General features: G+C 75.5%; 22 non-coding genes across 22 annotated transcripts; all 22 read right to left on the bottom strand.

The window, feature by feature from the left end:
* Positions 1–309: 309 nt before the first annotated feature.
* On the bottom strand, positions 310–428 carry LOC132596423 (5S ribosomal RNA). The gene has a single exon (XR_009562508.1). It is a non-coding gene; the product is annotated as a 5S ribosomal RNA (ribosomal RNA).
* A 932-nt stretch (positions 429–1,360) lies between these two features.
* LOC132596422 (5S ribosomal RNA) lies at positions 1,361–1,479 on the bottom strand. The gene has a single exon (XR_009562507.1). It is a non-coding gene; the product is annotated as a 5S ribosomal RNA (ribosomal RNA).
* Positions 1,480–2,411: 932 nt separating this feature from the next.
* On the bottom strand, positions 2,412–2,530 carry LOC132596421 (5S ribosomal RNA). The gene has a single exon (XR_009562506.1). It is a non-coding gene; the product is annotated as a 5S ribosomal RNA (ribosomal RNA).
* Positions 2,531–3,462: 932 nt separating this feature from the next.
* Positions 3,463–3,581, bottom strand: LOC132596420 (5S ribosomal RNA). The gene has a single exon (XR_009562505.1). It is a non-coding gene; the product is annotated as a 5S ribosomal RNA (ribosomal RNA).
* A 932-nt stretch (positions 3,582–4,513) lies between these two features.
* Positions 4,514–4,632, bottom strand: LOC132596419 (5S ribosomal RNA). The gene has a single exon (XR_009562504.1). It is a non-coding gene; the product is annotated as a 5S ribosomal RNA (ribosomal RNA).
* Positions 4,633–5,564: 932 nt separating this feature from the next.
* Positions 5,565–5,683, bottom strand: LOC132596418 (5S ribosomal RNA). The gene has a single exon (XR_009562503.1). It is a non-coding gene; the product is annotated as a 5S ribosomal RNA (ribosomal RNA).
* Positions 5,684–6,615: 932 nt separating this feature from the next.
* On the bottom strand, positions 6,616–6,734 carry LOC132596417 (5S ribosomal RNA). The gene has a single exon (XR_009562502.1). It is a non-coding gene; the product is annotated as a 5S ribosomal RNA (ribosomal RNA).
* Positions 6,735–7,666: 932 nt separating this feature from the next.
* Positions 7,667–7,785, bottom strand: LOC132596416 (5S ribosomal RNA). Its single transcript, XR_009562501.1, has one exon. It is a non-coding gene; the product is annotated as a 5S ribosomal RNA (ribosomal RNA).
* Positions 7,786–8,717: 932 nt separating this feature from the next.
* Positions 8,718–8,836, bottom strand: LOC132596415 (5S ribosomal RNA). The gene has a single exon (XR_009562500.1). It is a non-coding gene; the product is annotated as a 5S ribosomal RNA (ribosomal RNA).
* Positions 8,837–11,532: 2,696 nt separating this feature from the next.
* LOC132596414 (5S ribosomal RNA) lies at positions 11,533–11,651 on the bottom strand. Its single transcript, XR_009562499.1, has one exon. It is a non-coding gene; the product is annotated as a 5S ribosomal RNA (ribosomal RNA).
* A 932-nt stretch (positions 11,652–12,583) lies between these two features.
* Positions 12,584–12,702, bottom strand: LOC132596412 (5S ribosomal RNA). Its single transcript, XR_009562497.1, has one exon. It is a non-coding gene; the product is annotated as a 5S ribosomal RNA (ribosomal RNA).
* A 932-nt stretch (positions 12,703–13,634) lies between these two features.
* On the bottom strand, positions 13,635–13,753 carry LOC132596411 (5S ribosomal RNA). Its single transcript, XR_009562496.1, has one exon. It is a non-coding gene; the product is annotated as a 5S ribosomal RNA (ribosomal RNA).
* Positions 13,754–14,685: 932 nt separating this feature from the next.
* Positions 14,686–14,804, bottom strand: LOC132596410 (5S ribosomal RNA). The gene has a single exon (XR_009562494.1). It is a non-coding gene; the product is annotated as a 5S ribosomal RNA (ribosomal RNA).
* A 932-nt stretch (positions 14,805–15,736) lies between these two features.
* LOC132596409 (5S ribosomal RNA) lies at positions 15,737–15,855 on the bottom strand. Its single transcript, XR_009562493.1, has one exon. It is a non-coding gene; the product is annotated as a 5S ribosomal RNA (ribosomal RNA).
* Positions 15,856–16,786: 931 nt separating this feature from the next.
* LOC132596408 (5S ribosomal RNA) lies at positions 16,787–16,905 on the bottom strand. The gene has a single exon (XR_009562492.1). It is a non-coding gene; the product is annotated as a 5S ribosomal RNA (ribosomal RNA).
* A 932-nt stretch (positions 16,906–17,837) lies between these two features.
* Positions 17,838–17,956, bottom strand: LOC132596407 (5S ribosomal RNA). Its single transcript, XR_009562491.1, has one exon. It is a non-coding gene; the product is annotated as a 5S ribosomal RNA (ribosomal RNA).
* Positions 17,957–18,888: 932 nt separating this feature from the next.
* On the bottom strand, positions 18,889–19,007 carry LOC132596406 (5S ribosomal RNA). Its single transcript, XR_009562490.1, has one exon. It is a non-coding gene; the product is annotated as a 5S ribosomal RNA (ribosomal RNA).
* Positions 19,008–19,938: 931 nt separating this feature from the next.
* LOC132596405 (5S ribosomal RNA) lies at positions 19,939–20,057 on the bottom strand. Its single transcript, XR_009562489.1, has one exon. It is a non-coding gene; the product is annotated as a 5S ribosomal RNA (ribosomal RNA).
* A 932-nt stretch (positions 20,058–20,989) lies between these two features.
* Positions 20,990–21,108, bottom strand: LOC132596404 (5S ribosomal RNA). Its single transcript, XR_009562488.1, has one exon. It is a non-coding gene; the product is annotated as a 5S ribosomal RNA (ribosomal RNA).
* Positions 21,109–22,039: 931 nt separating this feature from the next.
* On the bottom strand, positions 22,040–22,158 carry LOC132596403 (5S ribosomal RNA). The gene has a single exon (XR_009562487.1). It is a non-coding gene; the product is annotated as a 5S ribosomal RNA (ribosomal RNA).
* Positions 22,159–23,090: 932 nt separating this feature from the next.
* Positions 23,091–23,209, bottom strand: LOC132596401 (5S ribosomal RNA). The gene has a single exon (XR_009562485.1). It is a non-coding gene; the product is annotated as a 5S ribosomal RNA (ribosomal RNA).
* Positions 23,210–24,141: 932 nt separating this feature from the next.
* Positions 24,142–24,260, bottom strand: LOC132596400 (5S ribosomal RNA). The gene has a single exon (XR_009562484.1). It is a non-coding gene; the product is annotated as a 5S ribosomal RNA (ribosomal RNA).
* Positions 24,261–24,303: the final 43 nt, after the last annotated feature.

The following is a 24,303-nucleotide window of genomic DNA, read 5'->3' as shown; positions in this document are numbered from 1 at the left end:
GGGCTGGGCGCCGGTGGGGGCGGCCAGGTGCAGGTCGAGGGGCTCGCGGGCCGAAAGGACGGCAACTGGGCCCGCGGCGGAGTCTGGGTCCGGGCCAGCCACCCCGGGAGCGTCTGGGGTGCGCCTGCCTTCCAGGGCCGCCTTCTGGCCGCCTGGCCGGCCGGGCCGGCGGGGAGCGACCCCGCCGGCGCGCGCCGTGGTGGGAGGGGCCTGAGGAGGTGGGGCCTGCAGCGGGGCCCGGCGGGGGCGGAGCCGGCGGCCCCCGCCGCGGGCGAGTAAAGGAGAAGGCGGGCGGAGCGGGAGGCAAAAAGCCTACAGCACCCGGTATTCCCAGGCGGTCTCCCATCCAAGTACTAACCAGGCCCGACCCTGCTTAGCTTCCGAGATCAGACGAGATCGGGCGCGTTCAGGGTGGTATGGCCGTAGACGGGGGCGGGGGGCCGCGGGCGGCCTCTTGAGGCCCAGTTTCGCTGGCGCTGGCGCCTTAACGCCAGCCTGGCGGCCGGCCCGCCCCGGCAGGGCCCCCTCGCCCGCCCAGGCAGGGGCAACGGAGGTCTCGGGTATCGGGCGGCGGCGGAGGGTTTGGCGACCACCTCCCAGCCCAGGGCGGCCGTGACCCAGCAAACCCTTCGGCGCTTGGCGCCCCGCCCAAGATCCCGCACGTCGCTCACAGGGACGTGGCCCCGGAGGCTTCAGGGCCCGGGGCCCGCGGTCCCTTGGGCATCGGCCCTGCCCGCCCACGCGGCCCTAGGCGCAGCCCGGCCGCAGCCCGGGCCGGCCCTCCTGCCCGACAGCAGCTGGCCCGAAGCCACCGGGAGCCACCATTGAGTCGCCACGGCCCCTCAGCCCCGGCAAGGCCACCCTTGCCCCCACACCCCCCGCCGAGCTCAGGACCCCGCCCCTGGTGGCCGGCAGGCCCGGGGAAGCGGCCCCTGCCCTCGATCCCGCTCCCGCACCCGGCCGCGGTGACACGCCAGAGGGGCGGGGTGGGGGGGGGCTTTTGTCAGAGGGAGCTGTGGAGGGACACACCGGCACACAGGTGGCGGCGCCGGGGCTGGGCGCCGGTGGGGGCGGCCAGGTGCAGGTCGAGGGGCTCGCGGGCCGAAAGGACGGCAACTGGGCCCGCGGCGGAGTCTGGGTCCGGGCCAGCCACCCCGGGAGCGTCTGGGGTGCGCCTGCCTTCCAGGGCCGCCTTCTGGCCGCCTGGCCGGCCGGGCCGGCGGGGAGCGACCCCGCCGGCGCGCGCCGTGGTGGGAGGGGCCTGAGGAGGTGGGGCCTGCAGCGGGGCCCGGCGGGGGCGGAGCCGGCGGCCCCCGCCGCGGGCGAGTAAAGGAGAAGGCGGGCGGAGCGGGAGGCAAAAAGCCTACAGCACCCGGTATTCCCAGGCGGTCTCCCATCCAAGTACTAACCAGGCCCGACCCTGCTTAGCTTCCGAGATCAGACGAGATCGGGCGCGTTCAGGGTGGTATGGCCGTAGACGGGGGCGGGGGGCCGCGGGCGGCCTCTTGAGGCCCAGTTTCGCTGGCGCTGGCGCCTTAACGCCAGCCTGGCGGCCGGCCCGCCCCGGCAGGGCCCCCTCGCCCGCCCAGGCAGGGGCAACGGAGGTCTCGGGTATCGGGCGGCGGCGGAGGGTTTGGCGACCACCTCCCAGCCCAGGGCGGCCGTGACCCAGCAAACCCTTCGGCGCTTGGCGCCCCGCCCAAGATCCCGCACGTCGCTCACAGGGACGTGGCCCCGGAGGCTTCAGGGCCCGGGGCCCGCGGTCCCTTGGGCATCGGCCCTGCCCGCCCACGCGGCCCTAGGCGCAGCCCGGCCGCAGCCCGGGCCGGCCCTCCTGCCCGACAGCAGCTGGCCCGAAGCCACCGGGAGCCACCATTGAGTCGCCACGGCCCCTCAGCCCCGGCAAGGCCACCCTTGCCCCCACACCCCCCGCCGAGCTCAGGACCCCGCCCCTGGTGGCCGGCAGGCCCGGGGAAGCGGCCCCTGCCCTCGATCCCGCTCCCGCACCCGGCCGCGGTGACACGCCAGAGGGGCGGGGTGGGGGGGGGCTTTTGTCGGAGGGAGCTGTGGAGGGACACACCGGCACACAGGTGGCGGCGCCGGGGTTGGGCGCCGGTGGGGGCGGCCAGGTGCAGGTCGAGGGGCTCGCGGGCCGAAAGGACGGCAACTGGGCCCGCGGCGGAGTCTGGGTCCGGGCCAGCCACCCCGGGAGCGTCTGGGGTGCGGCTGCCTTCCAGGGCCGCCTTCTGGCCGCCTGGCCGGCCGGGCCGGCGGGGAGCGACCCCGCCGGCGCGCGCCGTGGTGGGAGGGGCCTGAGGAGGTGGGGCCTGCAGCGGGGCCCGGCGGGGGCGGAGCCGGCGGCCCCCGCCGCGGGCGAGTAAAGGAGAAGGCGGGCGGAGCGGGAGGCAAAAAGCCTACAGCACCCGGTATTCCCAGGCGGTCTCCCATCCAAGTACTAACCAGGCCCGACCCTGCTTAGCTTCCGAGATCAGACGAGATCGGGCGCGTTCAGGGTGGTATGGCCGTAGACGGGGGCGGGGGGCCGCGGGCGGCCTCTTGAGGCCCAGTTTCGCTGGCGCTGGCGCCTTAACGCCAGCCTGGCGGCCGGCCCGCCCCGGCAGGGCCCCCTCGCCCGCCCAGGCAGGGGCAACGGAGGTCTCGGGTATCGGGCGGCGGCGGAGGGTTTGGCGACCACCTCCCAGCCCAGGGCGGCCGTGACCCAGCAAACCCTTCGGCGCTTGGCGCCCCGCCCAAGATCCCGCACGTCGCTCACAGGGACGTGGCCCCGGAGGCTTCAGGGCCCGGGGCCCGCGGTCCCTTGGGCATCGGCCCTGCCCGCCCACGCGGCCCTAGGCGCAGCCCGGCCGCAGCCCGGGCCGGCCCTCCTGCCCGACAGCAGCTGGCCCGAAGCCACCGGGAGCCACCAATGAGTCGCCACGGCCCCTCAGCCCCGGCAAGGCCACCCTTGCCCCCACACCCCCCGCCGAGCTCAGGACCCCGCCCCTGGTGGCCGGCAGGCCCGGGGAAGCGGCCCCTGCCCTCGATCCCGCTCCCGCACCCGGCCGCGGTGACACGCCAGAGGGGCGGGGTGGGGGGGGGCTTTTGTCGGAGGGAGCTGTGGAGGGACACACCGGCACACAGGTGGCGGCGCCGGGGCTGGGCGCCGGTGGGGGCGGCCAGGTGCAGGTCGAGGGGCTCGCGGGCCGAAAGGACGGCAACTGGGCCCGCGGCGGAGTCTGGGTCCGGGCCAGCCACCCCGGGAGCGTCTGGGGTGCGCCTGCCTTCCAGGGCCGCCTTCTGGCCGCCTGGCCGGCCGGGCCGGCGGGGAGCGACCCCGCCGGCGCGCGCCGTGGTGGGAGGGGCCTGAGGAGGTGGGGCCTGCAGCGGGGCCCGGCGGGGGCGGAGCCGGCGGCCCCCGCCGCGGGCGAGTAAAGGAGAAGGCGGGCGGAGCGGGAGGCAAAAAGCCTACAGCACCCGGTATTCCCAGGCGGTCTCCCATCCAAGTACTAACCAGGCCCGACCCTGCTTAGCTTCCGAGATCAGACGAGATCGGGCGCGTTCAGGGTGGTATGGCCGTAGACGGGGGCGGGGGGCCGCGGGCGGCCTCTTGAGGCCCAGTTTCGCTGGCGCTGGCGCCTTAACGCCAGCCTGGCGGCCGGCCCGCCCCGGCAGGGCCCCCTCGCCCGCCCAGGCAGGGGCAACGGAGGTCTCGGGTATCGGGCGGCGGCGGAGGGTTTGGCGACCACCTCCCAGCCCAGGGCGGCCGTGACCCAGCAAACCCTTCGGCGCTTGGCGCCCCGCCCAAGATCCCGCACGTCGCTCACAGGGACGTGGCCCCGGAGGCTTCAGGGCCCGGGGCCCGCGGTCCCTTGGGCATCGGCCCTGCCCGCCCACGCGGCCCTAGGCGCAGCCCGGCCGCAGCCCGGGCCGGCCCTCCTGCCCGACAGCAGCTGGCCCGAAGCCACCGGGAGCCACCATTGAGTCGCCACGGCCCCTCAGCCCCGGCAAGGCCACCCTTGCCCCCACACCCCCCGCCGAGCTCAGGACCCCGCCCCTGGTGGCCGGCAGGCCCGGGGAAGCGGCCCCTGCCCTCGATCCCGCTCCCGCACCCGGCCGCGGTGACACGCCAGAGGGGCGGGGTGGGGGGGGGCTTTTGTCAGAGGGAGCTGTGGAGGGACACACCGGCACACAGGTGGCGGCGCCGGGGCTGGGCGCCGGTGGGGGCGGCCAGGTGCAGGTCGAGGGGCTCGCGGGCCGAAAGGACGGCAACTGGGCCCGCGGCGGAGTCTGGGTCCGGGCCAGCCACCCCGGGAGCGTCTGGGGTGCGCCTGCCTTCCAGGGCCGCCTTCTGGCCGCCTGGCCGGCCGGGCCGGCAGGGAGCGACCCCGCCGGCGCGCGCCGTGGTGGGAGGGGCCTGAGGAGGTGGGGCCTGCAGCGGGGCCCGGCGGGGGCGGAGCCGGCGGCCCCCGCCGCGGGCGAGTAAAGGAGAAGGCGGGCGGAGCGGGAGGCAAAAAGCCTACAGCACCCGGTATTCCCAGGCGGTCTCCCATCCAAGTACTAACCAGGCCCGACCCTGCTTAGCTTCCGAGATCAGACGAGATCGGGCGCGTTCAGGGTGGTATGGCCGTAGACGGGGGCGGGGGGCCGCGGGCGGCCTCTTGAGGCCCAGTTTCGCTGGCGCTGGCGCCTTAACGCCAGCCTGGCGGCCGGCCCGCCCCGGCAGGGCCCCCTCGCCCGCCCAGGCAGGGGCAACGGAGGTCTCGGGTATCGGGCGGCGGCGGAGGGTTTGGCGACCACCTCCCAGCCCAGGGCGGCCGTGACCCAGCAAACCCTTCGGCGCTTGGCGCCCCGCCCAAGATCCCGCACGTCGCTCACAGGGACGTGGCCCCGGAGGCTTCAGGGCCCGGGGCCCGCGGTCCCTTGGGCATCGGCCCTGCCCGCCCACGCGGCCCTAGGCGCAGCCCGGCCGCAGCCCGGGCCGGCCCTCCTGCCCGACAGCAGCTGGCCCGAAGCCACCGGGAGCCACCATTGAGTCGCCACGGCCCCTCAGCCCCGGCAAGGCCACCCTTGCCCCCACACCCCCCGCCGAGCTCAGGACCCCGCCCCTGGTGGCCGGCAGGCCCGGGGAAGCGGCCCCTGCCCTCGATCCCGCTCCCGCACCCGGCCGCGGTGACACGCCAGAGGGGCGGGGTGGGGGGGGGCTTTTGTCGGAGGGAGCTGTGGAGGGACACACCGGCACACAGGTGGCGGCGCCGGGGTTGGGCGCCGGTGGGGGCGGCCAGGTGCAGGTCGAGGGGCTCGCGGGCCGAAAGGACGGCAACTGGGCCCGCGGCGGAGTCTGGGTCCGGGCCAGCCACCCCGGGAGCGTCTGGGGTGCGGCTGCCTTCCAGGGCCGCCTTCTGGCCGCCTGGCCGGCCGGGCCGGCGGGGAGCGACCCCGCCGGCGCGCGCCGTGGTGGGAGGGGCCTGAGGAGGTGGGGCCTGCAGCGGGGCCCGGCGGGGGCGGAGCCGGCGGCCCCCGCCGCGGGCGAGTAAAGGAGAAGGCGGGCGGAGCGGGAGGCAAAAAGCCTACAGCACCCGGTATTCCCAGGCGGTCTCCCATCCAAGTACTAACCAGGCCCGACCCTGCTTAGCTTCCGAGATCAGACGAGATCGGGCGCGTTCAGGGTGGTATGGCCGTAGACGGGGGCGGGGGGCCGCGGGCGGCCTCTTGAGGCCCAGTTTCGCTGGCGCTGGCGCCTTAACGCCAGCCTGGCGGCCGGCCCGCCCCGGCAGGGCCCCCTCGCCCGCCCAGGCAGGGGCAACGGAGGTCTCGGGTATCGGGCGGCGGCGGAGGGTTTGGCGACCACCTCCCAGCCCAGGGCGGCCGTGACCCAGCAAACCCTTCGGCGCTTGGCGCCCCGCCCAAGATCCCGCACGTCGCTCACAGGGACGTGGCCCCGGAGGCTTCAGGGCCCGGGGCCCGCGGTCCCTTGGGCATCGGCCCTGCCCGCCCACGCGGCCCTAGGCGCAGCCCGGCCGCAGCCCGGGCCGGCCCTCCTGCCCGACAGCAGCTGGCCCGAAGCCACCGGGAGCCACCAATGAGTCGCCACGGCCCCTCAGCCCCGGCAAGGCCACCCTTGCCCCCACACCCCCCGCCGAGCTCAGGACCCCGCCCCTGGTGGCCGGCAGGCCCGGGGAAGCGGCCCCTGCCCTCGATCCCGCTCCCGCACCCGGCCGCGGTGACACGCCAGAGGGGCGGGGTGGGGGGGGGCTTTTGTCGGAGGGAGCTGTGGAGGGACACACCGGCACACAGGTGGCGGCGCCGGGGCTGGGCGCCGGTGGGGGCGGCCAGGTGCAGGTCGAGGGGCTCGCGGGCCGAAAGGACGGCAACTGGGCCCGCGGCGGAGTCTGGGTCCGGGCCAGCCACCCCGGGAGCGTCTGGGGTGCGCCTGCCTTCCAGGGCCGCCTTCTGGCCGCCTGGCCGGCCGGGCCGGCGGGGAGCGACCCCGCCGGCGCGCGCCGTGGTGGGAGGGGCCTGAGGAGGTGGGGCCTGCAGCGGGGCCCGGCGGGGGCGGAGCCGGCGGCCCCCGCCGCGGGCGAGTAAAGGAGAAGGCGGGCGGAGCGGGAGGCAAAAAGCCTACAGCACCCGGTATTCCCAGGCGGTCTCCCATCCAAGTACTAACCAGGCCCGACCCTGCTTAGCTTCCGAGATCAGACGAGATCGGGCGCGTTCAGGGTGGTATGGCCGTAGACGGGGGCGGGGGGCCGCGGGCGGCCTCTTGAGGCCCAGTTTCGCTGGCGCTGGCGCCTTAACGCCAGCCTGGCGGCCGGCCCGCCCCGGCAGGGCCCCCTCGCCCGCCCAGGCAGGGGCAACGGAGGTCTCGGGTATCGGGCGGCGGCGGAGGGTTTGGCGACCACCTCCCAGCCCAGGGCGGCCGTGACCCAGCAAACCCTTCGGCGCTTGGCGCCCCGCCCAAGATCCCGCACGTCGCTCACAGGGACGTGGCCCCGGAGGCTTCAGGGCCCGGGGCCCGCGGTCCCTTGGGCATCGGCCCTGCCCGCCCACGCGGCCCTAGGCGCAGCCCGGCCGCAGCCCGGGCCGGCCCTCCTGCCCGACAGCAGCTGGCCCGAAGCCACCGGGAGCCACCATTGAGTCGCCACGGCCCCTCAGCCCCGGCAAGGCCACCCTTGCCCCCACACCCCCCGCCGAGCTCAGGACCCCGCCCCTGGTGGCCGGCAGGCCCGGGGAAGCGGCCCCTGCCCTCGATCCCGCTCCCGCACCCGGCCGCGGTGACACGCCAGAGGGGCGGGGTGGGGGGGGGCTTTTGTCAGAGGGAGCTGTGGAGGGACACACCGGCACACAGGTGGCGGCGCCGGGGCTGGGCGCCGGTGGGGGCGGCCAGGTGCAGGTCGAGGGGCTCGCGGGCCGAAAGGACGGCAACTGGGCCCGCGGCGGAGTCTGGGTCCGGGCCAGCCACCCCGGGAGCGTCTGGGGTGCGCCTGCCTTCCAGGGCCGCCTTCTGGCCGCCTGGCCGGCCGGGCCGGCAGGGAGCGACCCCGCCGGCGCGCGCCGTGGTGGGAGGGGCCTGAGGAGGTGGGGCCTGCAGCGGGGCCCGGCGGGGGCGGAGCCGGCGGCCCCCGCCGCGGGCGAGTAAAGGAGAAGGCGGGCGGAGCGGGAGGCAAAAAGCCTACAGCACCCGGTATTCCCAGGCGGTCTCCCATCCAAGTACTAACCAGGCCCGACCCTGCTTAGCTTCCGAGATCAGACGAGATCGGGCGCGTTCAGGGTGGTATGGCCGTAGACGGGGGCGGGGGGCCGCGGGCGGCCTCTTGAGGCCCAGTTTCGCTGGCGCTGGCGCCTTAACGCCAGCCTGGCGGCCGGCCCGCCCCGGCAGGGCCCCCTCGCCCGCCCAGGCAGGGGCAACGGAGGTCTCGGGTATCGGGCGGCGGCGGAGGGTTTGGCGACCACCTCCCAGCCCAGGGCGGCCGTGACCCAGCAAACCCTTCGGCGCTTGGCGCCCCGCCCAAGATCCCGCACGTCGCTCACAGGGACGTGGCCCCGGAGGCTTCAGGGCCCGGGGCCCGCGGTCCCTTGGGCATCGGCCCTGCCCGCCCACGCGGCCCTAGGCGCAGCCCGGCCGCAGCCCGGGCCGGCCCTCCTGCCCGACAGCAGCTGGCCCGAAGCCACCGGGAGCCACCATTGAGTCGCCACGGCCCCTCAGCCCCGGCAAGGCCACCCTTGCCCCCACACCCCCCGCCGAGCTCAGGACCCCGCCCCTGGTGGCCGGCAGGCCCGGGGAAGCGGCCCCTGCCCTCGATCCCGCTCCCGCACCCGGCCGCGGTGACACGCCAGAGGGGCGGGGTGGGGGGGGGCTTTTGTCGGAGGGAGCTGTGGAGGGACACACCGGCACACAGGTGGCGGCGCCGGGGTTGGGCGCCGGTGGGGGCGGCCAGGTGCAGGTCGAGGGGCTCGCGGGCCGAAAGGACGGCAACTGGGCCCGCGGCGGAGTCTGGGTCCGGGCCAGCCACCCCGGGAGCGTCTGGGGTGCGGCTGCCTTCCAGGGCCGCCTTCTGGCCGCCTGGCCGGCCGGGCCGGCGGGGAGCGACCCCGCCGGCGCGCGCCGTGGTGGGAGGGGCCTGAGGAGGTGGGGCCTGCAGCGGGGCCCGGCGGGGGCGGAGCCGGCGGCCCCCGCCGCGGGCGAGTAAAGGAGAAGGCGGGCGGAGCGGGAGGCAAAAAGCCTACAGCACCCGGTATTCCCAGGCGGTCTCCCATCCAAGTACTAACCAGGCCCGACCCTGCTTAGCTTCCGAGATCAGACGAGATCGGGCGCGTTCAGGGTGGTATGGCCGTAGACGGGGGCGGGGGGCCGCGGGCGGCCTCTTGAGGCCCAGTTTCGCTGGCGCTGGCGCCTTAACGCCAGCCTGGCGGCCGGCCCGCCCCGGCAGGGCCCCCTCGCCCGCCCAGGCAGGGGCAACGGAGGTCTCGGGTATCGGGCGGCGGCGGAGGGTTTGGCGACCACCTCCCAGCCCAGGGCGGCCGTGACCCAGCAAACCCTTCGGCGCTTGGCGCCCCGCCCAAGATCCCGCACGTCGCTCACAGGGACGTGGCCCCGGAGGCTTCAGGGCCCGGGGCCCGCGGTCCCTTGGGCATCGGCCCTGCCCGCCCACGCGGCCCTAGGCGCAGCCCGGCCGCAGCCCGGGCCGGCCCTCCTGCCCGACAGCAGCTGGCCCGAAGCCACCGGGAGCCACCATTGAGTCGCCACGGCCCCTCAGCCCCGGCAAGGCCACCCTTGCCCCCACACCCCCCGCCGAGCTCAGGACCCCGCCCCTGGTGGCCGGCAGGCCCGGGGAAGCGGCCCCTGCCCTCGATCCCGCTCCCGCACCCGGCCGCGGTGACACGCCAGAGGGGCGGGGTGGGGGGGGGCTTTTGACGGAGGGAGCTGTGGAGGGACATACCGGCACACAGGTGGCGGCGCCGGGGCTGGGCGCCGGTGGGGGCGGCCAGGTGCAGGTCGAGGGGCTCGCGGGCCGAAAGGACGGCAACTGGGCCCATGGCGGAGTCTGGGTCTGGAGGGCTCTGAGCCTCCATCCGCTCTGTTGCCTCGGGTCTACCGGCCCGACGCCTGGTAGCGCGACACCCCACCGGCCCACAGACGTAGCCTCCCCAGCTGTGCTCACAGCGAGTCCAACCGCAGCCTGCATCCCTCCACGGGACACTTGGATTACTCCCGCGATCCCCACGAGGTGCGGCACCCGGCGGCCGAATGGGCTGAGATCCTGCCCTTGCGGCGCCCTGTGGCCACCTCCGCCTCCCTCACGGTACTGGCCGAGGCCTTGGACCAGCGGGCCCCGGCTCCCAGCTCAGCGCTGCTCCTCCGCCCCTCTCACCTCCTGCCCGACGTCCAGGCTACCGAGCACCCTCCACCCCCGCCCACCTTCATGCCACTCAGCCGGAACCCGGGAGGCAATGCCAACTACCAGGTGTATGACAGTCTGGTGCTGAAGCGGCAACCGCAGGAGGGCCAAGCGCGGGCCAACTCGCTGCTACCTTCCACCTCGGCCTCCAGGCCCTCTCTGCACGGGAGCCAGACTGGGAAAGTGAACTTACCAGCAGCAAATGGGGGCAGGGGCAGGGGGCGGCAGGGCATGGAGAGAGGAATAAAGAGCGCCAGAGTCCAGGAAACATTGGTGGTCTGTGGCTTGGAAGCGCCACTCCTTCTGCCAGCCTGGGTCCCTGCGCTTGGCTTCCTGCAATAAGAAGCCAGTGTCCCCTTCTTGGCCTGAGGGTCCCTTTGGTTTAGTGGCCACAGTTCTGCCAGCAGGCCCCTCCTGGTCCTATACCATGCACTAAGTACATCTGCAGCTGCAGACTCCAAACCCCTGGTCTCTGGGCACCTCCTCTGTGTCTCAGCTGTCCCTGTCCACAGAGAGCCTCATACAAGAAGTTGCTTCCAAACTGGGAGGTTCCACATCTGGGCAGGTCCAGCTCCAGGCCCAGTGAAGGGCATGAAGAAGGCTGAGGCTCTGGACTCCAGCCAGGCCTTCAGCAGGCCTCTGAGGCCAAGGTCTTCCTAGTCTCAAGAGGGGCCAAGAGACGCAATGTGTCATTTGAACAAGTGAGTCAGCGGGCGGTGAGCGAATGAATGACCGCTCGAGGGGATGTATGCCGGCCACCGGGCCCTGTTTGACTGTCCAGGCTCAGCTTACCTGACCCTGGTTACCAGGGAATGCCACTCTGGGCCCTCCTTTTCATCCCCCTCCCTCACTGTGACCTCACCACCTGCCCCATTATGACCCAGTCTGGCTCCCAGTTAAAACTGGAGGGCAGAGGGCCCAGGCAGTCCTGGGACCAACGGCCATGGGTGAGCGAAACTACTACCGAGCCGAGCCGTTCACTGGCCCCATCCCCAGGAAATGCCAGGAGCAAGGATACTCAATTCTTCTGATCCCGGTCAGCTTCATCTTGCTCAACGTGGGGATCAACATGGTGACTATGGTCAGGGCAGGATCTGTGCAGCGCGGTTGGGGGAGCCCTGGGGTCTTGAAGGGGCTGAGGTGGGAGGGCTGCTGGGGTGTGACCGGGACAAGGGTTGGATTTCAGGGCTCACCCTGCTCCCGGCCTCCCCCCTCCCCTTCTTGCCTCAACTCTGGAGGCATCTGAAGAGATTCTTGCGGGCACTTTTCAATCGTATTTTCCACAAAGGTGAGTGGGCGCCGGCGTGGGTTCAGGGGATGTGGGCCTGTCCCCTTTCTTCTATCCCTGCCTTGATTCTCAGCCCCTCAGGAACCCAGGCCCTGACCCATCTCGCCTTTCCCCACAGACAAGCAAGCCAGCTGTGTAGGCACCCATCGCATGTGCATGCGCTGCTCCGTGGATCCCAAGAACCTGTGCTCAAGAGTTTCTTCCCACTTCTGCCATCGCCCAAGCTTCCTGCTCGGGCAGGTAAACCCACCTTGACTACTGCCTGCAGCGGGGCTCGGCGGGGGCGGAGCCGGCGGCCCCCCCGCCGCGGGCGAGTAAAGGAGAAGGCGGGCGGAGCGGGAGGCAAAAAGCCTACAGCACCCGGTATTCCCAGGCGGTCTCCCATCCAAGTACTAACCAGGCCCGACCCTGCTTAGCTTCCGAGATCAGACGAGATCGGGCGCGTTCAGGGTGGTATGGCCGTAGACGGGGGCGGGGGGCCGCGGGCGGCCTCTTGAGGCCCAGTTTCGCTGGCGCTGGCGCCTTAACGCCAGCCTGGCGGCCGGCCCGCCCCGGCAGGGCCCCCTCGCCCGCCCAGGCAGGGGCAACGGAGGTCTCGGGTATCGGGCGGCGGCGGAGGGTTTGGCGACCACCTCCCAGCCCAGGGCGGCCGTGACCCAGCAAACCCTTCGGCGCTTGGCGCCCCGCCCAAGATCCCGCACGTCGCTCACAGGGACGTGGCCCCGGAGGCTTCAGGGCCCGGGGCCCGTGGTCCCTTGGGCATTGGCCCTGCCCGCCCACGCGGCCCTAGGCGCAGCCCGGCCGCAGCCCGGGCCGGCCCTCCTGCCCGACAGCAGCTGGCCCGAAGCCACCGGGAGCCACCAATGAGTCGCCACGGCCCCTCAGCCCCGGCAAGGCCACCCTTGCCCCCACACCCCCCGCCGAGCTCAGGACCCCGCCCCTGGTGGCCGGCAGGCCCGGGGAAGCGGCCCCTGCCCTCGATCCCGCTCCCGCACCCGGCCGCGGTGACACGCCAGAGGGGCGGGGTGGGGGGGGGCTTTTGTCGGAGGGAGCTGTGGAGGGACACACCGGCACACAGGTGGCGGCGCCGGGGCTGGGCGCCGGTGGGGGCGGCCAGGTGCAGGTCGAGGGGCTCGCGGGCCGAAAGGACGGCAACTGGGCCCGCGGCGGAGTCTGGGTCCGGGCCAGCCACCCCGGGAGCGTCTGGGGTGCGCCTGCCTTCCAGGGCCGCCTTCTGGCCGCCTGGCCGGCCAGGCCGGCGGGGAGCGACCCCGCCGGCGCGCGCCGTGGTGGGAGGGGCCTGAGGAGGTGGGGCCTGCAGCGGGGCCCGGCGGGGGCGGAGCCGGCGGCCCCCGCCGCGGGCGAGTAAAGGAGAAGGCGGGCGGAGCGGGAGGCAAAAAGCCTACAGCACCCGGTATTCCCAGGCGGTCTCCCATCCAAGTACTAACCAGGCCCGACCCTGCTTAGCTTCCGAGATCAGACGAGATCGGGCGCGTTCAGGGTGGTATGGCCGTAGACGGGGGCGGGGGGCCGCGGGCGGCCTCTTGAGGCCCAGTTTCGCTGGCGCTGGCGCCTTAACGCCAGCCTGGCGGCCGGCCCGCCCCGGCAGGGCCCCCTCGCCCGCCCAGGCAGGGGCAACGGAGGTCTCGGGTATCGGGCGGCGGCGGAGGGTTTGGCGACCACCTCCCAGCCCAGGGCGGCCGTGACCCAGCAAACCCTTCGGCGCTTGGCGCCCCGCCCAAGATCCCGCACGTCGCTCACAGGGACGTGGCCCCGGAGGCTTCAGGGCCCGGGGCCCGCGGTCCCTTGGGCATCGGCCCTGCCCGCCCACGCGGCCCTAGGCGCAGCCCGGCCGCAGCCCGGGCCGGCCCTCCTGCCCGACAGCAGCTGGCCCGAAGCCACCGGGAGCCACCATTGAGTCGCCACGGCCCCTCAGCCCCGGCAAGGCCACCCTTGCCCCCACACCCCCCGCCGAGCTCAGGACCCCGCCCCTGGTGGCCGGCAGGCCCGGGGAAGCGGCCCCTGCCCTCGATCCCGCTCCCGCACCCGGCCGCGGTGACACGCCAGAGGGGCGGGGTGGGGGGGGGCTTTTGTCGGAGGGAGCTGTGGAGGGACACACCGGCACACAGGTGGCGGCGCCGGGGCTGGGCGCCGGTGGGGGCGGCCAGGTGCAGGTCGAGGGGCTCGCGGGCCGAAAGGACGGCAACTGGGCCCGCGGCGGAGTCTGGGTCCGGGCCAGCCACCCCGGGAGCGTCTGGGGTGCGCCTGCCTTCCAGGGCCGCCTTCTGGCCGCCTGGCCGGCCGGGCCGGCGGGGAGCGACCCCGCCGGCGCGCGCCGTGGTGGGAGGGGCCTGAGGAGGTGGGGCCTGCAGCGGGGCCCGGCGGGGGCGGAGCCGGCGGCCCCCGCCGCGGGCGAGTAAAGGAGAAGGCGGGCGGAGCGGGAGGCAAAAAGCCTACAGCACCCGGTATTCCCAGGCGGTCTCCCATCCAAGTACTAACCAGGCCCGACCCTGCTTAGCTTCCGAGATCAGACGAGATCGGGCGCGTTCAGGGTGGTATGGCCGTAGACGGGGGCGGGGGGCCGCGGGCGGCCTCTTGAGGCCCAGTTTCGCTGGCGCTGGCGCCTTAACGCCAGCCTGGCGGCCGGCCCGCCCCGGCAGGGCCCCCTCGCCCGCCCAGGCAGGGGCAACGGAGGTCTCGGGTATCGGGCGGCGGCGGAGGGTTTGGCGACCACCTCCCAGCCCAGGGCGGCCGTGACCCAGCAAACCCTTCGGCGCTTGGCGCCCCGCCCAAGATCCCGCACGTCGCTCACAGGGACGTGGCCCCGGAGGCTTCAGGGCCCGGGGCCCGCGGTCCCTTGGGCATCGGCCCTGCCCGCCCACGCGGCCCTAGGCGCAGCCCGGCCGCAGCCCGGGCCGGCCCTCCTGCCCGACAGCAGCTGGCCCGAAGCCACCGGGAGCCACCATTGAGTCGCCACGGCCCCTCAGCCCCGGCAAGGCCACCCTTGCCCCCACACCCCCCGCCGAGCTCAGGACCCCGCCCCTGGTGGCCGGCAGGCCCGGGGAAGCGGCCCCTGCCCTCGATCCCGCTCCCGCACCCGGCCGCGGTGACACGCCAGAGGGGCGGGGTGGGGGGGGGCTTTTGTCAGAGGGAGCTGTGGAGGGACACACCGGCACACAGGTGGCGGCGCCGGGGCTGGGCGCCGGTGGGGGCGGCCAGGTGCAGGTCGAGGGGCTCGCGGGCCGAAAGGACGGCAACTGGGCCCGCGGCGGAGTCTGGGTCCGGGCCAGCCACCCCGGGAGCGTCTGGGGTGCGCCTGCCTTCCAGGGCCGCCTTCTGGCCGCCTGGCCGGCCGGGCCGGCGGGGAGCGACCCCGCCGGCGCGCGCCGTGGTGGGAGGGGCCTGAGGAGGTGGGGCCTGCAGCGGGGCCCGGCGGGGGCGGAGCCGGCGGCCCCCGCCGCGGGCGAGTAAAGGAGAAGGCGGGCGGAGCGGGAGGCAAAAAGCCTACAGCACCCGGTATTCCCAGGCGGTCTCCCATCCAAGTACTAACCAGGCCCGACCCTGCTTAGCTTCCGAGATCAGACGAGATCGGGCGCGTTCAGGGTGGTATGGCCGTAGACGGGGGCGGGGGGCCGCGGGCGGCCTCTTGAGGCCCAGTTTCGCTGGCGCTGGCGCCTTAACGCCAGCCTGGCGGCCGGCCCGCCCCGGCAGGGCCCCCTCGCCCGCCCAGGCAGGGGCAACGGAGGTCTCGGGTATCGGGCGGCGGCGGAGGGTTTGGCGACCACCTCCCAGCCCAGGGCGGCCGTGACCCAGCAAACCCTTCGGCGCTTGGCGCCCCGCCCAAGATCCCGCACGTCGCTCACAGGGACGTGGCCCCGGAGGCTTCAGGGCCCGGGGCCCGCGGTCCCTTGGGCATCGGCCCTGCCCGCCCACGCGGCCCTAGGCGCAGCCCGGCCGCAGCCCGGGCCGGCCCTCCTGCCCGACAGCAGCTGGCCCGAAGCCACCGGGAGCCACCATTGAGTCGCCACGGCCCCTCAGCCCCGGCAAGGCCACCCTTGCCCCCACACCCCCCGCCGAGCTCAGGACCCCGCCCCTGGTGGCCGGCAGGCCCGGGGAAGCGGCCCCTGCCCTCGATCCCGCTCCCGCACCCGGCCGCGGTGACACGCCAGAGGGGCGGGGTGGGGGGGGGCTTTTGTCAGAGGGAGCTGTGGAGGGACACACCGGCACACAGGTGGCGGCGCCGGGGCTGGGCGCCGGTGGGGGCGGCCAGGTGCAGGTCGAGGGGCTCGCGGGCCGAAAGGACGGCAACTGGGCCCGCGGCGGAGTCTGGGTCCGGGCCAGCCACCCCGGGAGCGTCTGGGGTGCGCCTGCCTTCCAGGGCCGCCTTCTGGCCGCCTGGCCGGCCGGGCCGGCGGGGAGCGACCCCGCCGGCGCGCGCCGTGGTGGGAGGGGCCTGAGGAGGTGGGGCCTGCAGCGGGGCCCGGCGGGGGCGGAGCCGGCGGCCCCCGCCGCGGGCGAGTAAAGGAGAAGGCGGGCGGAGCGGGAGGCAAAAAGCCTACAGCACCCGGTATTCCCAGGCGGTCTCCCATCCAAGTACTAACCAGGCCCGACCCTGCTTAGCTTCCGAGATCAGACGAGATCGGGCGCGTTCAGGGTGGTATGGCCGTAGACGGGGGCGGGGGGCCGCGGGCGGCCTCTTGAGGCCCAGTTTCGCTGGCGCTGGCGCCTTAACGCCAGCCTGGCGGCCGGCCCGCCCCGGCAGGGCCCCCTCGCCCGCCCAGGCAGGGGCAACGGAGGTCTCGGGTATCGGGCGGCGGCGGAGGGTTTGGCGACCACCTCCCAGCCCAGGGCGGCCGTGACCCAGCAAACCCTTCGGCGCTTGGCGCCCCGCCCAAGATCCCGCACGTCGCTCACAGGGACGTGGCCCCGGAGGCTTCAGGGCCCGGGGCCCGCGGTCCCTTGGGCATCGGCCCTGCCCGCCCACGCGGCCCTAGGCGCAGCCCGGCCGCAGCCCGGGCCGGCCCTCCTGCCCGACAGCAGCTGGCCCGAAGCCACCGGGAGCCACCATTGAGTCGCCACGGCCCCTCAGCCCCGGCAAGGCCACCCTTGCCCCCACACCCCCCGCCGAGCTCAGGACCCCGCCCCTGGTGGCCGGCAGGCCCGGGGAAGCGGCCCCTGCCCTCGATCCCGCTCCCGCACCCGGCCGCGGTGACACGCCAGAGGGGCGGGGTGGGGGGGGGCTTTTGTCGGAGGGAGCTGTGGAGGGACACACCGGCACACAGGTGGCGGCGCCGGGGCTGGGCGCCGGTGGGGGCGGCCAGGTGCAGGTCGAGGGGCTCGCGGGCCGAAAGGACGGCAACTGGGCCCGCGGCGGAGTCTGGGTCCGGGCCAGCCACCCCGGGAGCGTCTGGGGTGCGGCTGCCTTCCAGGGCCGCCTTCTGGCCGCCTGGCCGGCCGGGCCGGCGGGGAGCGACCCCGCCGGCGCGCGCCGTGGTGGGAGGGGCCTGAGGAGGTGGGGCCTGCAGCGGGGCCCGGCGGGGGCGGAGCCGGCGACCCCGCCGCGGGCGAGTAAAGGAGAAGGCGGGCGGAGCGGGAGGCAAAAAGCCTACAGCACCCGGTATTCCCAGGCGGTCTCCCATCCAAGTACTAACCAGGCCCGACCCTGCTTAGCTTCCGAGATCAGACGAGATCGGGCGCGTTCAGGGTGGTATGGCCGTAGACGGGGGCGGGGGGCCGCGGGCGGCCTCTTGAGGCCCAGTTTCGCTGGCGCTGGCGCCTTAACGCCAGCCTGGCGGCCGGCCCGCCCCGGCAGGGCCCCCTCGCCCGCCCAGGCAGGGGCAACGGAGGTCTCGGGTATCGGGCGGCGGCGGAGGGTTTGGCGACCACCTCCCAGCCCAGGGCGGCCGTGACCCAGCAAACCCTTCGGCGCTTGGCGCCCCGCCCAAGATCCCGCACGTCGCTCACAGGGACGTGGCCCCGGAGGCTTCAGGGCCCGGGGCCCGCGGTCCCTTGGGCATCGGCCCTGCCCGCCCACGCGGCCCTAGGCGCAGCCCGGCCGCAGCCCGGGCCGGCCCTCCTGCCCGACAGCAGCTGGCCCGAAGCCACCGGGAGCCACCATTGAGTCGCCACGGCCCCTCAGCCCCGGCAAGGCCACCCTTGCCCCCACACCCCCCGCCGAGCTCAGGACCCCGCCCCTGGTGGCCGGCAGGCCCGGGGAAGCGGCCCCTGCCCTCGATCCCGCTCCCGCACCCGGCCGCGGTGACACGCCAGAGGGGCGGGGTGGGGGGGGGCTTTTGTCAGAGGGAGCTGTGGAGGGACACACCGGCACACAGGTGGCGGCGCCGGGGCTGGGCGCCGGTGGGGGCGGCCAGGTGCAGGTCGAGGGGCTCGCGGGCCGAAAGGACGGCAACTGGGCCCGCGGCGGAGTCTGGGTCCGGGCCAGCCACCCCGGGAGCGTCTGGGGTGCGCCTGCCTTCCAGGGCCGCCTTCTGGCCGCCTGGCCGGCCGGGCCGGCGGGGAGCGACCCCGCCGGCGCGCGCCGTGGTGGGAGGGGCCTGAGGAGGTGGGGCCTGCAGCGGGGCCCGGCGGGGGCGGAGCCGGCGGCCCCCGCCGCGGGCGAGTAAAGGAGAAGGCGGGCGGAGCGGGAGGCAAAAAGCCTACAGCACCCGGTATTCCCAGGCGGTCTCCCATCCAAGTACTAACCAGGCCCGACCCTGCTTAGCTTCCGAGATCAGACGAGATCGGGCGCGTTCAGGGTGGTATGGCCGTAGACGGGGGCGGGGGGCCGCGGGCGGCCTCTTGAGGCCCAGTTTCGCTGGCGCTGGCGCCTTAACGCCAGCCTGGCGGCCGGCCCGCCCCGGCAGGGCCCCCTCGCCCGCCCAGGCAGGGGCAACGGAGGTCTCGGGTATCGGGCGGCGGCGGAGGGTTTGGCGACCACCTCCCAGCCCAGGGCGGCCGTGACCCAGCAAACCCTTCGGCGCTTGGCGCCCCGCCCAAGATCCCGCACGTCGCTCACAGGGACGTGGCCCCGGAGGCTTCAGGGCCCGGGGCCCGCGGTCCCTTGGGCATCGGCCCTGCCCGCCCACGCGGCCCTAGGCGCAGCCCGGCCGCAGCCCGGGCCGGCCCTCCTGCCCGACAGCAGCTGGCCCGAAGCCACCGGGAGCCACCATTGAGTCGCCACGGCCCCTCAGCCCCGGCAAGGCCACCCTTGCCCCCACACCCCCCGCCGAGCTCAGGACCCCGCCCCTGGTGGCCGGCAGGCCCGGGGAAGCGGCCCCTGCCCTCGATCCCGCTCCCGCACCCGGCCGCGGTGACACGCCAGAGGGGCGGGGTGGGGGGGGGCTTTTGTCAGAGGGAGCTGTGGAGGGACACACCGGCACACAGGTGGCGGCGCCGGGGCTGGGCGCCGGTGGGGGCGGCCAGGTGCAGGTCGAGGGGCTCGCGGGCCGAAAGGACGGCAACTGGGCCCGCGGCGGAGTCTGGGTCCGGGCCAGCCACCCCGGGAGCGTCTGGGGTGCGCCTGCCTTCCAGGGCCGCCTTCTGGCCGCCTGGCCGGCCGGGCCGGCGGGGAGCGACCCCGCCGGCGCGCGCCGTGGTGGGAGGGGCCTGAGGAGGTGGGGCCTGCAGCGGGGCCCGGCGGGGGCGGAGCCGGCGGCCCCCGCCGCGGGCGAGTAAAGGAGAAGGCGGGCGGAGCGGGAGGCAAAAAGCCTACAGCACCCGGTATTCCCAGGCGGTCTCCCATCCAAGTACTAACCAGGCCCGACCCTGCTTAGCTTCCGAGATCAGACGAGATCGGGCGCGTTCAGGGTGGTATGGCCGTAGACGGGGGCGGGGGGCCGCGGGCGGCCTCTTGAGGCCCAGTTTCGCTGGCGCTGGCGCCTTAACGCCAGCCTGGCGGCCGGCCCGCCCCGGCAGGGCCCCCTCGCCCGCCCAGGCAGGGGCAACGGAGGTCTCGGGTATCGGGCGGCGGCGGAGGGTTTGGCGACCACCTCCCAGCCCAGGGCGGCCGTGACCCAGCAAACCCTTCGGCGCTTGGCGCCCCGCCCAAGATCCCGCACGTCGCTCACAGGGACGTGGCCCCGGAGGCTTCAGGGCCCGGGGCCCGCGGTCCCTTGGGCATCGGCCCTGCCCGCCCACGCGGCCCTAGGCGCAGCCCGGCCGCAGCCCGGGCCGGCCCTCCTGCCCGACAGCAGCTGGCCCGAAGCCACCGGGAGCCACCATTGAGTCGCCACGGCCCCTCAGCCCCGGCAAGGCCACCCTTGCCCCCACACCCCCCGCCGAGCTCAGGACCCCGCCCCTGGTGGCCGGCAGGCCCGGGGAAGCGGCCCCTGCCCTCGATCCCGCTCCCGCACCCGGCCGCGGTGACACGCCAGAGGGGCGGGGTGGGGGGGGGCTTTTGTCGGAGGGAGCTGTGGAGGGACACACCGGCACACAGGTGGCGGCGCCGGGGTTGGGCGCCGGTGGGGGCGGCCAGGTGCAGGTCGAGGGGCTCGCGGGCCGAAAGGACGGCAACTGGGCCCGCGGCGGAGTCTGGGTCCGGGCCAGCCACCCCGGGAGCGTCTGGGGTGCGGCTGCCTTCCAGGGCCGCCTTCTGGCCGCCTGGCCGGCCGGGCCGGCGGGGAGCGACCCCGCCGGCGCGCGCCGTGGTGGGAGGGGCCTGAGGAGGTGGGGCCTGCAGCGGGGCCCGGCGGGGGCGGAGCCGGCGACCCCGCCGCGGGCGAGTAAAGGAGAAGGCGGGCGGAGCGGGAGGCAAAAAGCCTACAGCACCCGGTATTCCCAGGCGGTCTCCCATCCAAGTACTAACCAGGCCCGACCCTGCTTAGCTTCCGAGATCAGACGAGATCGGGCGCGTTCAGGGTGGTATGGCCGTAGACGGGGGCGGGGGGCCGCGGGCGGCCTCTTGAGGCCCAGTTTCGCTGGCGCTGGCGCCTTAACGCCAGCCTGGCGGCCGGCCCGCCCCGGCAGGGCCCCCTCGCCCGCCCAGGCAGGGGCAACGGAGGTCTCGGGTATCGGGCGGCGGCGGAGGGTTTGGCGACCACCTCCCAGCCCAGGGCGGCCGTGACCCAGCAAACCCTTCGGCGCTTGGCGCCCCGCCCAAGATCCCGCACGTCGCTCACAGGGACGTGGCCCCGGAGGCTTCAGGGCCCGGGGCCCGCGGTCCCTTGGGCATCGGCCCTGCCCGCCCACGCGGCCCTAGGCGCAGCCCGGCCGCAGCCCGGGCCGGCCCTCCTGCCCGACAGCAGCTGGCCCGAAGCCACCGGGAGCCACCAATGAGTCGCCACGGCCCCTCAGCCCCGGCAAGGCCACCCTTGCCCCCACACCCCCCGCCGAGCTCAGGACCCCGCCCCTGGTGGCCGGCAGGCCCGGGGAAGCGGCCCCTGCCCTCGATCCCGCTCCCGCACCCGGCCGCGGTGACACGCCAGAGGGGCGGGGTGGGGGGGGGCTTTTGTCGGAGGGAGCTGTGGAGGGACACACCGGCACACAGGTGGCGGCGCCGGGGCTGGGCGCCGGTGGGGGCGGCCAGGTGCAGGTCGAGGGGCTCGCGGGCCGAAAGGACGGCAACTGGGCCCGCGGCGGAGTCTGGGTCCGGGCCAGCCACCCCGGGAGCGTCTGGGGTGCGCCTGCCTTCCAGGGCCGCCTTCTGGCCGCCTGGCCGGCCGGGCCGGCGGGGAGCGACCCCGCCGGCGCGCGCCGTGGTGGGAGGGGCCTGAGGAGGTGGGGCCTGCAGCGGGGCCCGGCGGGGGCGGAGCCGGCGGCCCCCGCCGCGGGCGAGTAAAGGAGAAGGCGGGCGGAGCGGGAGGCAAAAAGCCTACAGCACCCGGTATTCCCAGGCGGTCTCCCATCCAAGTACTAACCAGGCCCGACCCTGCTTAGCTTCCGAGATCAGACGAGATCGGGCGCGTTCAGGGTGGTATGGCCGTAGACGGGGGCGGGGGGCCGCGGGCGGCCTCTTGAGGCCCAGTTTCGCTGGCGCTGGCGCCTTAACGCCAGCCTGGCGGCCGGCCCGCCCCGGCAGGGCCCCCTCGCCCGCCCAGGCAGGGGCAACGGAGGTCTCGGGTATCGGGCGGCGGCGGAGGGTTTGGCGACCACCTCCCAGCCCAGGGCGGCCGTGACCCAGCAAACCCTTCGGCGCTTGGCGCCCCGCCCAAGATCCCGCACGTCGCTCACAGGGACGTGGCCCCGGAGGCTTCAGGGCCCGGGGCCCGCGGTCCCTTGGGCATCGGCCCTGCCCGCCCACGCGGCCCTAGGCGCAGCCCGGCCGCAGCCCGGGCCGGCCCTCCTGCCCGACAGCAGCTGGCCCGAAGCCACCGGGAGCCACCATTGAGTCGCCACGGCCCCTCAGCCCCGGCAAGGCCACCCTTGCCCCCACACCCCCCGCCGAGCTCAGGACCCCGCCCCTGGTGGCCGGCAGGCCCGGGGAAGCGGCCCCTGCCCTCGATCCCGCTCCCGCACCCGGCCGCGGTGACACGCCAGAGGGGCGGGGTGGGGGGGGGCTTTTGTCGGAGGGAGCTGTGGAGGGACACACCGGCACACAGGTGGCGGCGCCGGGGTTGGGCGCCGGTGGGGGCGGCCAGGTGCAGGTCGAGGGGCTCGCGGGCCGAAAGGACGGCAACTGGGCCCGCGGCGGAGTCTGGGTCCGGGCCAGCCACCCCGGGAGCGTCTGGGGTGCGGCTGCCTTCCAGGGCCGCCTTCTGGCCGCCTGGCCGGCCGGGCCGGCGGGGAGCGACCCCGCCGGCGCGCGCCGTGGTGGGAGGGGCCTGAGGAGGTGGGGCCTGCAGCGGGGCCCGGCGGGGGCGGAGCCGGCGACCCCGCCGCGGGCGAGTAAAGGAGAAGGCGGGCGGAGCGGGAGGCAAAAAGCCTACAGCACCCGGTATTCCCAGGCGGTCTCCCATCCAAGTACTAACCAGGCCCGACCCTGCTTAGCTTCCGAGATCAGACGAGATCGGGCGCGTTCAGGGTGGTATGGCCGTAGACGGGGGCGGGGGGCCGCGGGCGGCCTCTTGAGGCCCAGTTTCGCTGGCGCTGGCGCCTTAACGCCAGCCTGGCGGCCGGCCCGCCCCGGCAGGGCCCCCTCGCCCGCCCAGGCAGGGGCAACGGAGGTCTCGGGTATCGGGCGGCGGCGGAGGGTTTGGCGACCACCTCCCAGCCCAGGGCGGCCGTGACCCAGCAAACCCTTCGGCGCTTGGCGCCCCGCCCAAGATCCCGCACGTCGCTCACAGGGACGTGGCCCCGGAGGCTTCAGGGCCCGGGGCCCGCGGTCCCTTGGGCATCGGCCCTGCCCGCCCACGCGGCCCTAGGCGCAGCCCGGCCGCAGCCCGGGCCGGCCCTCCTGCCCGACAGCAGCTGGCCCGAAGCCACCGGGAGCCACCAATGAGTCGCCACGGCCCCTCAGCCCCGGCAAGGCCACCCTTGCCCCCACACCCCCCGCCGAGCTCAGGACCCCGCCCCTGGTGGCCGGCAGGCCCGGGGAAGCGGCCCCTGCCCTCGATCCCGCTCCCGCACCCGGCCGCGGTGACACGCCAGAGGGGCGGGGTGGGGGGGGGCTTTTTTCGGAGGGAGCTGTGGAGGGACACACCGGCACACAGGTGGCGGCGCCGGGGCTGGGCGCCGGTGGGGGCGGCCAGGTGCAGGTCGAGGGGCTCGCGGGCCGAAAGGACGGCAACTGGGCCCGCGGCGGAGTCTGGGTCCGGGCCAGCCACCCCGGGAGCGTCTGGGGTGCGCCTGCCTTCCAGGGCCGCCTTCTGGCCGCCTGGCCGGCCGGGCCGGCGGGGAGCGACCCCGCCGGCGCGCGCCGTGGTGGGAGGGGCCTGAGGAGGTGGGGCCTGCAGCGGGGCCCGGCGGGGGCGGAGCCGGCGGCCCCCGCCGCGGGCGAGTAAAGGAGAAGGCGGGCGGAGCGGGAGGCAAAAAGCCTACAGCACCCGGTATTCCCAGGCGGTCTCCCATCCAAGTACTAACCAGGCCCGACCCTGCTTAGCTTCCGAGATCAGACGAGATCGGGCGCGTTCAGGGTGGTATGGCCGTAGACGGGGGCGGGGGGCCGCGGGCGGCCTCTTGAGGCCCAGTTTCGCTGGCGCTGGCGCCTTAACGCCAGCCTGGCGGCCGGCCCGCCCCGGCAGGGCCCCCTCGCCCGCCCAGGCAGGGGCAACGGAGGTCTCGGGTATCGGGCGGCGGCGGAGGGTTTGGCGACCACCTCCCAGCCCAGGGCGGCCGTGACCCAGCAAACCCTTCGGCGCTTGGCGCCCCGCCCAAGATCCCGCACGTCGCTCACAGGGACGTGGCCCCGGAGGCTTCAGGGCCCGGGGCCCGCGGTCCCTTGGGCATCGGCCCTGCCCGCCCACGCGGCCCTAGGCGCAGCCCGGCCGCAGCCCGGGCCGGCCCTCCTGCCCGACAGCAGCTGGCCCGAAGCCACCGGGAGCCACCATTGAGTCGCCACGGCCCCTCAGCCCCGGCAAGGCCACCCTTGCCCCCACACCCCCCGCCGAGCTCAGGACCCCGCCCCTGGTGGCCGGCAGGCCCGGGGAAGCGGCCCCTGCCCTCGATCCCGCTCCCGCACCCGGCCGCGGTGACACGCCAGAGGGGCGGGGTGGGGGGGGGCTTTTGTCAGAGGGAGCTGTGGAGGGACACACCGGCACACAGGTGGCGGCGCCGGGGCTGGGCGCCGGTGGGGGCGGCCAGGTGCAGGTCGAGGGGCTCGCGGGCCGAAAGGACGGCAACTGGGCCCGCGGCGGAGTCTGGGTCCGGGCCAGCCACCCCGGGAGCGTCTGGGGTGCGCCTGCCTTCCAGGGCCGCCTTCTGGCCGCCTGGCCGGCCGGGCCGGCGGGGAGCGACCCCGCCGGCGCGCGCCGTGGTGGGAGGGGCCTGAGGAGGTGGGGCCTGCAGCGGGGCCCGGCGGGGGCGGAGCCGGCGGCCCCCGCCGCGGGCGAGTAAAGGAGAAGGCGGGCGGAGCGGGAGGCAAAAAGCCTACAGCACCCGGTATTCCCAGGCGGTCTCCCATCCAAGTACTAACCAGGCCCGACCCTGCTTAGCTTCCGAGATCAGACGAGATCGGGCGCGTTCAGGGTGGTATGGCCGTAGACGGGGGCGGGGGGCCGCGGGCGGCCTCTTGAGGCCCAGTTTCGC

The sequence above is a fragment of the Globicephala melas genome, unplaced genomic scaffold, assembly GCF_963455315.2.
Source record: "Globicephala melas unplaced genomic scaffold, mGloMel1.2 SCAFFOLD_649, whole genome shotgun sequence".
Classification (NCBI taxonomy): Eukaryota; Metazoa; Chordata; class Mammalia; order Artiodactyla; family Delphinidae; genus Globicephala; species Globicephala melas.
The sequence above is the reverse complement of the archived record's forward strand: the minus strand, read 5'-3'. Positions and strand labels throughout refer to the sequence as shown.